This window comes from Borostomias antarcticus (assembly GCF_949987555.1).
Source record: "Borostomias antarcticus genome assembly, chromosome: 24".
Lineage (NCBI taxonomy): Eukaryota > Metazoa > Chordata > Actinopteri > Stomiiformes > Stomiidae > Borostomias > Borostomias antarcticus.
In genome coordinates, this window is record NC_140257.1 from 3,226,470 (window position 1) to 3,235,525 (window position 9,056).

Consider the following 9,056-nt stretch of genomic DNA (forward strand, 5'->3'; position numbering starts at 1 on the left):
GTCAGCTGTCATAGCATTGGTTCAGCTCGCTAGAGCGCATGTATTTAAGCTGTCAAAACACGTCATTGCTCACTCTTGCCATTACATCTCCGAAGGGCCATCCAGCGGCCCCTCCGATCAACACTAGGCTGTATCTCCTTCGGACTCCACGAAGCGCTGACCCGTGGAGGCCAGGGACTATAATGTACAGCAGTCCTCCTGTGGCGCTCTTTGACGGTCTTAGTGGGCTGAGTTACCTCCGAGCGTCTTCCCGATCGCGGCCCACTCTGATCGTCATAGAGGCAGGGGGCTTGATGCCATTCCCTCTTCCGGCCCGGCACTCTGGGCCAAGCGGCCCAGAGGGGGGGAACATCTAGATTGCCGCTTTCCACATGCGTGGAAGGCAGGGGGCCCCCGAACAGATCACACCGCCCAAAAAAATATGCGTAAAAAATGTACAGTAGGACCCCACTTATCCGAACCCAACGGGACCGAAGGTCGTTCGTATCTCTGAAATGTCCAGATGACTGAAACATGTTAAAATGCACCAAATTCAATAAGTGGTACTTGTTTCATATAGACTCATAATACACCGATAGATACCCTTAATTACTTGTGAAAATGCATCAAATTGCAATCAAATAGCCAACTAAACTCATACAGCCTAGCCTATAATAGGCCTACAGTATAGCCTAGAATAAAATAAACGAATTTCCACTTGAGTGCATGCTTTGACCAAATACAGTACTTTATTCTCAAATGAGGCGTACGCTGCATCGATAGGCCACTGTATTCGCAGAACAAAATGGTATAGCCTTAAAGCAACCCAACATTAGAACAATTAGAGCAAATGATAATAAATACATAAATAAAATGAAATAACAGACAAGTTGTCGTGTCTAGGCTATTGCAGCCTAAACAACCGATGTAGGCTAACGTGGCCTAGGCTGTAGGCTATTATTTAACAAATACAGTAGGCCTAGTAGGCTAATCTACATGCTTACAACACGTCTGTGTTCCTGAAGTCCATTAACTGGGAACGAAAAATGACTCGATGCTCCTCTGCTTCAGGTTGCTGACGCGCTTACTGGCTACCAAGGAATGCAGCTCTCGCGCAGCAGACTCGTTTGCGTTTTGCGCTCGACATTAAAGTAACAAAGAAATTAAACGTGACAGTAGGCTACAGCCTACAGGCAACATGTAGGTCTACATACAGTTCTGGTTTTATTCACAGTAGGGTACAGTACTGTAATGAAAATCCCACCAGTAACCAGATAGCAGGCAAAAAAAAACACAACGTTTTTTAACGTTTTTAAACGTTTTACTGTCCGGTAGACCGGGAGGTTCGGATCTCTGAAGTTCGGATGAGTGGGGTCCTACTGTATATTGTAGCATCAGGGGGGAAGTGAACTACACTCCCAGCGTTCCCTGGGTAGAGAGGGGGGGGTTATGGGCGTCCAGCCAGTTAAGTGTTATATGGTCGTTGACTAGTTGCTATGGACGCTGTGATTTTGGGTTGCTATGCGCGTGAGTGTGTGTGCCGCTCGGCTGTGAATGAGCTGCTTTACGTTAAGTGATTGGAAAATAAATACGCCCGTGTTTGTGGCTAAAAAGGATAACCAGTTCTTCCATTCTCGCTACATTGGTGTCAGAAGTGAGGATAAGGAAATGTCGAAATTTCAAAGAGAGGTGGAAGACATTGAACAGTTTCTTGCGAGCCTACAAGTCCGCGACCGCAAGACGCGGCCAAGAGAGCAACTGTTTACCTCAACTTTAGCTAACGTGAGGCTAGCTAGCAGTGAGCTAGCAGCACCTCCGCCGCAGGGGAGCCATAGAGAAGGAAACGGCGAGATACCTGATGGGGCCAGCGCTCCACGGCCAACGGTGAGACGGCGAGATACTGTCCCTTCTGCAACGTTGCAGAGAGAAGATGCTGCTGCTGTACTGCCGTCGGCGGGAGTGATGGAGGATGCTAACGTCACCTCCCCAGTTCCCCTCCCAGCGCCGGCGGGCGGAACCCGGAGAAGTGCCATTAAACTGCCGCGATTTGGTGGTGAGGAACCCATAGAGAACTATCTCATCCAGGTCCAGCTAGCTGCTCAACTTAATGCATGGACGGCTGAAGAGACTGCAGTTCATGTTGCCCTTTCCCTGGAGGGGAGAGCACTACAAATCCTCACAGACCTGCAGCCAGAAGAGCGGTTAAATTGGCCAGCTATTGAGAGGGCGCTACAGTACCGCTTTGGCCAGCGCTATTATTCTGATGATGTCAGAGACCAACTTGTCCAACGCCAAAGGGGGTTAACAGAGAGCCTGGGTTCATATGCAGCAGACCTTCACCTCTATGCACGGCGTGGGTATCCGACCTTCGATGTAACAACACAAGAGGAACTCGCCCTCCAAGCCTTTGTCCGTGGTCTACGACCAGAACGACTCCGAGAACACATTCGTCTCCACGCGCCGAGAACCTTGACAGCAGCCCTAACTGAAGCAGAGCGGGTCGAGCATGTGCTGTGTGCCAGGGAGCGTTCTGCAGAAGAGGGACACCGGGTTCGGCGCGTGGACCAGAATGACAGGGGGGAAGAGGAAGTGACCCGACAGGCAAACGCCACCATCTCCCCACGGCCGATGCGACGGGGGGCAAGGTCAAACCGACCAACCAATGAGTGCTGCTACCGATGCGGGGAGCCAGGCCACATCGCACGCTATTGTCCAGCTCCAGCCCCACGAAGCCCAGGCCCCCAACCGTTGTTAAACTAGAACCGGGCAGTGCTGTGAGGGAACTGCTGCCCACTGACTTTTCCACTAACCCTCAAATGCGTCTTGGTCGGCTGGGTCAGGCACACGGACTGTACATTGACTGTAACTTGAATGGTACCCCCTGTAGAGCCCTGGTAGACACGGGGTCCACCATCTCCCTAGTTCGCCCCGGAACTTTACCTGGCACCACGGGCCGTAGGCTACAGGGTTGGGAACCCACGAAGGTTCGCATCACTACAGTAACCGGTGAGGAGGCTAGAATGCACGGGAAAGGGTTTCTCAGTGTATCTGTGGCGGGCTGCCGCATCGACCACCAGTTCTGGCTAGCCGACATCCAGGACCCCTGCATCATCGGACTGGACCTGCTGACAAAATGGGAGGCTAGAGTGGATGTGCCTAAGTCCACACTCTACATGAGCATAGGGGCTGTGACGCTTCATGCCGCTGGTGGGAAAACAGCCGCCAGAGGGTCCCGCACGTCGCTGCCGGCTGCCAGAGGGTCCCGCACGTCGCCGCCGGCCGCCAGAGGGTCCCGCACGTCGCCGCCGGCCGCCAGAGGTTCCCGCATGTCGCCGCCAGCCGCTGGAGGGTCCTGCACGTCGCCGCCAGCCGCCGGAGGGTCCTGCACGTCGCCACCGGCCGCCGGAGAGTCCTGCACGTCGCTGCCGGCCGCCAGAGGGCCCCGCATGTCGCCGCCGGCCGCCAGAGGGTCCCCCATGTTGCCGCCAGCCGCCAGAGGGTCCTACACGTCGCCGCCAGCCACCGGAGGGTCCCCCACGTCGCCACCAGCCGCCAGAGGGTCCTGCACGTCACCGCCAGCCGTCCGGGGGTCCTACACGTCGCCGCCGACCGCCAGAAGGTCCTGCATGTCGCCGCTAGCCATCGGAGGGTCCCCCACGTCGCCTCCAGCCATCCGGGGGTCCCCCACATCGCCGCCAGCCATTGGAGGGTCCTCCATGTTGCTGTCAGCGGAGACGAAGCGGGCTGTGGACGACCTGTTTGAGAGGAGCTGCGCGGGTCTGGAGGCGGACCAGAGGGACCAGCTCCATGAACTTCTGGTAGCGTTTTCAGACATATTCGCTGCCAAAGATGAGGACTGCACGCACACCAATCTAGTTCAGCATGACATCGACACTGGTAATGCCCTCCCCATTCGCCTTCGCCCCCGTCGTCTGCCACTCGCCAAGCGGTTGTCAGCAGAGCAGAAGGTCAGAGAGATGGCAGAGGCGGGTGTCATCGAACCTTCCAGTAGCCCCTGGTCAGCCCCCGCTGTCTTGGTCAAAAAGAAAGATGACACATGGCGTTTTTGTGTGGACTACCGTCGCCTTAATGACATCACCCGCAAAGACTCCTACCCCCTGCCCCGCATCGACGATGCTCTAGACCACGTCACCGGGTCCCAATGGTTCAGTTCCCTCGATCTCCGCAGCGGCTATTGGCAGGTGGAGCTGACGCCGGAGGCCCGCCCTAAGACTGCCTTCTCCATACCCTCGGGCGGGCTTTGGCAGTTCAAAGTGATGCCATTCGGCTTGTGCAACGCCCCGGCTACCTTTGAGCGCCTCATGGAGAGAGTGCTAGCTGACATCCCTCGGAGCCGTTGTGTGGTTTATCTCGACGACCTCCTCGTCCACGCTAAAGACTTTGGGGGCGCCCTAGCCAACCTGAGGGACGTCTTCTGCAACATCCGCCGTGCAGGCCTGCGCCTCCACCCCAAAAAGTGCCACCTGTTCCGGCGAGAGACAGTCTTCCTCGGGCATGTCATCAGCGGTGAGGGTGTGGCCACCGACCCAGCAAAAGTAGCTGCAGTGAGAGACTGGCCCATCCCACAGAACATCGCAGAGCTGAAAAGCTTCCTGGGTCTGGCCTCATATTACCGGCGGTTCGTTAAAGACTTCTCCACTGTCGCCGGGCCGCTGCACAGCCTCACTCACAAAGGGTGTGTGTTTCAGTGGGAAGAGAACTGCACTGCTGCTTTCACTGCGCTCCGAACAGCACTCATCGAGGCCCCTGTGCTGGCCTGCCCAGACCCTAGAAGACCGTTCATTGTGGACACTGACGCCAGCAACTTGGGTCTCGGGGCGGTGCTGTCCCAGGAGGGGGAGCATGGAGAGCAGGTTGTTTCTTATTTCAGTTGCACGCTTAACCGAGCAGAGAGGAACTACTGTGTAACACGCAGAGAACTGTTGGCCATCGTCCGGGCAATTCGCCACTTCCGGGCCTATCTCTACGGGGTGAAGTTCCTCCTGCGCACTGACCACGCCTCCCTCTCCTGGCTCCTCAACTTTAAGGAGCCGGAGGGTCAGCTGGCCCGGTGGCTTGAGGTCCTGCAGGACTACGACTTCGAGGTCCACCATCGGGCTGGGCGTCACCACGCCAACGCAGATGCCCTGTCCCGACGCCCCTGTGCTAAGGAGGCGTGCCGCCACTGCCAGCGCGCCGATGACCGAGTGACAGGGACTCCGCTGGTGGCGGCCCTACGGACCACCTCGGCAGATGGGGGCAGCACCGCCCCCACCGACAGTGGCCACAGTCCCGAAGTTCTACCAGGCGACGACAGCCTGGAGACCCTCGACTCCCAACAGCTCCGCCAGGACCAGAGTCAAGACTCCGTCCTCTCCCGTGTCCAGGTCTGGGTGGAGTCGGGCCAGCGACCAGCATGGGAGGAGGTATCAGCCCTTGACCCCGAGACCAAGGCCCTCTACTCGCAGTACTGGAACCTCACCATCCGAGATGGTCTTCTGCATCGACGATGGCAGTCCCCAGGGGGCCACCGCAAAGTTTTCCAGCTCCTGGTACCTCGGCAGTGGCGCCCCCGCGTCCTCCAGCTCATCCATGGATCAGTGGGGGCCGGCCACTTTGGTGTCACAAAAACCCTACACCGACTCTGGTCCCGATTCTACTGGCCAGGGTGTCACCGTGATGTAGAGCTCCTCGTTCATCGCTGTGACTCCTGCACTGCCAAGAAGGGCCCCACACAGCGCTCTCATGCCCCACTGCAGCAGTACCAGGTGGGGTTCCCCATGGAGCGGGTGGGGGTCGACATCCTGGGCCCTTTCCCCACCTCAGACCAGGGTAACCGCTACGTGCTCGTGGCCATGGACTATTTTACTAAGTGGCCAGAAGCGTACGCGGTCCCCGACCAGACCACCGCCACCACCGCTGAGTACTTGGTCAACGAGATGTTCTGTCGGTTCGGTGCACCTGAGGAGTTGCATAGTGATCAGGGGCGGAACTTTGAGGCGGCTGTGTTCAGTGAGGTCTGTCAGCCGCTGGGAGTCAAGAAAACCAGGACCACGCCCCTACACCCCCAGAGCGACGGGCTTGTAGAACGCTTTAATCGTACTCTGGCCACACAGCTCGCAATCCTGACCAGCCGCCGGCAACGAGACTGGGACCTCCACCTGCCCCTGATCTTGTGGTCTTACAGAACGGCGGTTCAAGAGTCCACCAAGTGCACCCCTGCCATGCTCATGTTTGGGCATGAACTCCGTACCCCAGTCGACCTAGTGTTCGGGCCGCCCCCTGAGGCCGAGGCACAGGGGAAACCCGGCATGAGCTACCTCTACAACCTGCGTGAAAGGCTGCGTGAGGTACACGAACTGACCAGGCAGGCCTTAACGGATGCCGGGTCCCGACAGAAGCGGGCCTACGACTCCCGCTGCCGAGGAAGGGACTTTGCACCTGGGGCCCAAGTGTGGGTCTATTGCCCAGAGAGGAAGAAGGGTCTCTCTCCTAAGCTAATGAGCCAGTGGGTTGGCCCTTGCACCGTGCTGGAGAGACTGTCAGACGTGGTGTACAGGGTGAGGTTGGTCAAGCGGAACCGGGTGGTGGCGCTCCACCGTGACCGACTCGCTCCTTACCAGCCCCTGGCCCCAACTGAGGAAGCGTCGGATGTGGAGAACCAACCCCACATAACGACTCCTACCGCTGTTGCTGCAGAGGGTTCCCCTAGGCGGGCCCAGCGGCAGCGTCGACTCCCACACCACCTCAGGGACTATGTTCTAGATGCCTGGGTTGCTGAGGACAGCTAACCTCTTAGGTGGGGGCAGTGTAGCATCAGGGGGGAAGTGAACTACACTCCCAGCGTTCCCTGGGTAGAGAGGGGGGGGTTATGGGCGTCCAGCCAGTTAAGTGTTATATGGTCGTTGACTAGTTGCTATGGACGCTGTGATTTTGGGTTGCTATGCGCGTGAGTGTGTGTGCCGCTCGGCTGTGAATGAGCTGCTTTACGTTAAGTGATTGGAAAATAAATACGCCCGTGTTTGTGGCTAAAAAGGATAACCAGTTCTTCCATTCTCGCTACAATATGCAGTATATATTATTGCATGCTAATAAATGGGTCAATTTTGACTAAAGTGATCTCGACTGAAGTAATTTTATGGTATGTATTTACTGTATTCACTGAGTGCTATTTTTTGTTACATTTATGAATATTTTCACATCATTTCACTCATTGCCAGCTGTCATGATCACTTTGAGCCACTATTAGAAACATGCTCAACATTTTTTTAAAAGCCAGTCGGTCCTATTGTAATACTTTTTTTTAGAATATAAAGCCAATCATTTATTTTACTCACAATTACTTTATGTTATAGTGTTTTGCAATTCATGTAGTACATTTAGAAATCTGTCTTTTTGGGGATTTTGAATGGCCATGTTGTGGTTCTCTTTGTGCATTCATGGTTGAATTCAACACAAGAGAGAGAGAGAGAGAAAGAGAAAGAGGTTTATATATAATCTGTTTGTGTGAATGAATGAATGAATGAATGAATGAATGAATGAATGAATGAATGAATGAATGAATGAATGAATAGTTCATTTGTGGCGAGGCCGACACCAGACACCTTCTCATGGTCAGTAGCTGCGATTAACCACCGTAAGCGAAGCAAAGTCTGCCAACAGCCTGGCCCTGTTGTACGATCCCAAGGGCTCAGCCAGCTTTGTCTCAGGTCGCTGGAAAACTGGGACCAATCCTGACTTGGCATTCGCGAGCGTCGGCGTTGATAACCGGCTCCCTGATAGACGCGTGCTAGGAAAGTTCCCGTGGTCCCAACATCGACCATCGCTGATAACAATGCCTAAACTCGTGGACCTCGTCCCGAGCGAGCAGGTGAAGCGATGGAACTTCTGAAAGGCCAACTGGAAACGCTACCGCCTCCTTCAAGATGGCCGCGCCTATGTCGGCTGCCTGTCATCCAAGCTGGTTGCTCGTTCTGTTCGTCCTGTCTGTATGTCTATCGCTGTCTGTGAGCAGTGCAACACCGTTGATTATTTACGATCGACATACCTTGCTGGCCATCCGTGCCTCGGTGGCGAGTTCATTGTCTCACCACTCTGAACAATGGAGCTCCCACCGGACTTTGCGTTCCGAGGTCCCCGGGACAATCTGGACTCCGTGCCTCAGTGCCTGCGTGTAGGCGAGCCAGGAACCGGCCTGGGTGCCTGCGGCCGCTGCCTCGAGCCTCAACGTTCGGTAGAGCCGGCTCTGACGCCATTTCCTTCGGACTACTAAATGCTCGATCCATAGCAAACAAATCGTTCTACTTGAATGACCTCTTTACATCTAAAGACCTGGACTGTCTGCTGATTTCGGAAACCTGGCAAAAAGCCGATGAATTTGCCCCGCTAATTGAACTCTGCCCCCCCAGCTGCGCTTTTTCCTGCGCCCCCAGATCTTCAGGCCGAGGAGGAGGACTGGCTATGGTCTACAGGGACTGTTTTTCCTCACGGATGGTGAGCTCTGGATCTTACTCATCCTTTGAAGTTCTTACGAATAAAATCGGACGCCTGAATCCCTTCTACTGTGTTTTAATATATCGCCCCCCAGGCAGAAATAGTTCATTTTTAGCAGAATTCGGTGACTTCCTAGCCTCCATCATTCGCCTGAACAGAATCCTTATGATCGGCGATTTCAACGTTCATATAAATAATAGCTCGGATACATTTGCTGTGAACTTCCTCAATGTTACTGAGTCGTTTCACTTTAGCCAACATGTTACTGGTCCTACACACATCAAGGGCAATACTTTGGACCTTGTGTTTACGTTAGGTCTTAAAGTCAGTGACGTTTGCGCTGAAGAGATGCTAGTGACTGACCACAAATGTATACTGTTTAGTCTGTCTTTTGACAACGATTTTGTGCCGGAGAAGCGCATGAAAAGCTCACGCATTGTGAACAGCTTAGCTGTAGATAATTTCACTGCCAGCTTTGACTGTAATATTTTAACGTCGCCTGACGATGACGTAGACCGCCTGCTCCATGTTTTTAACTCGCGCTGCACGGCAGTTTTAGATGACGTAGCACCTATTGTGACTCG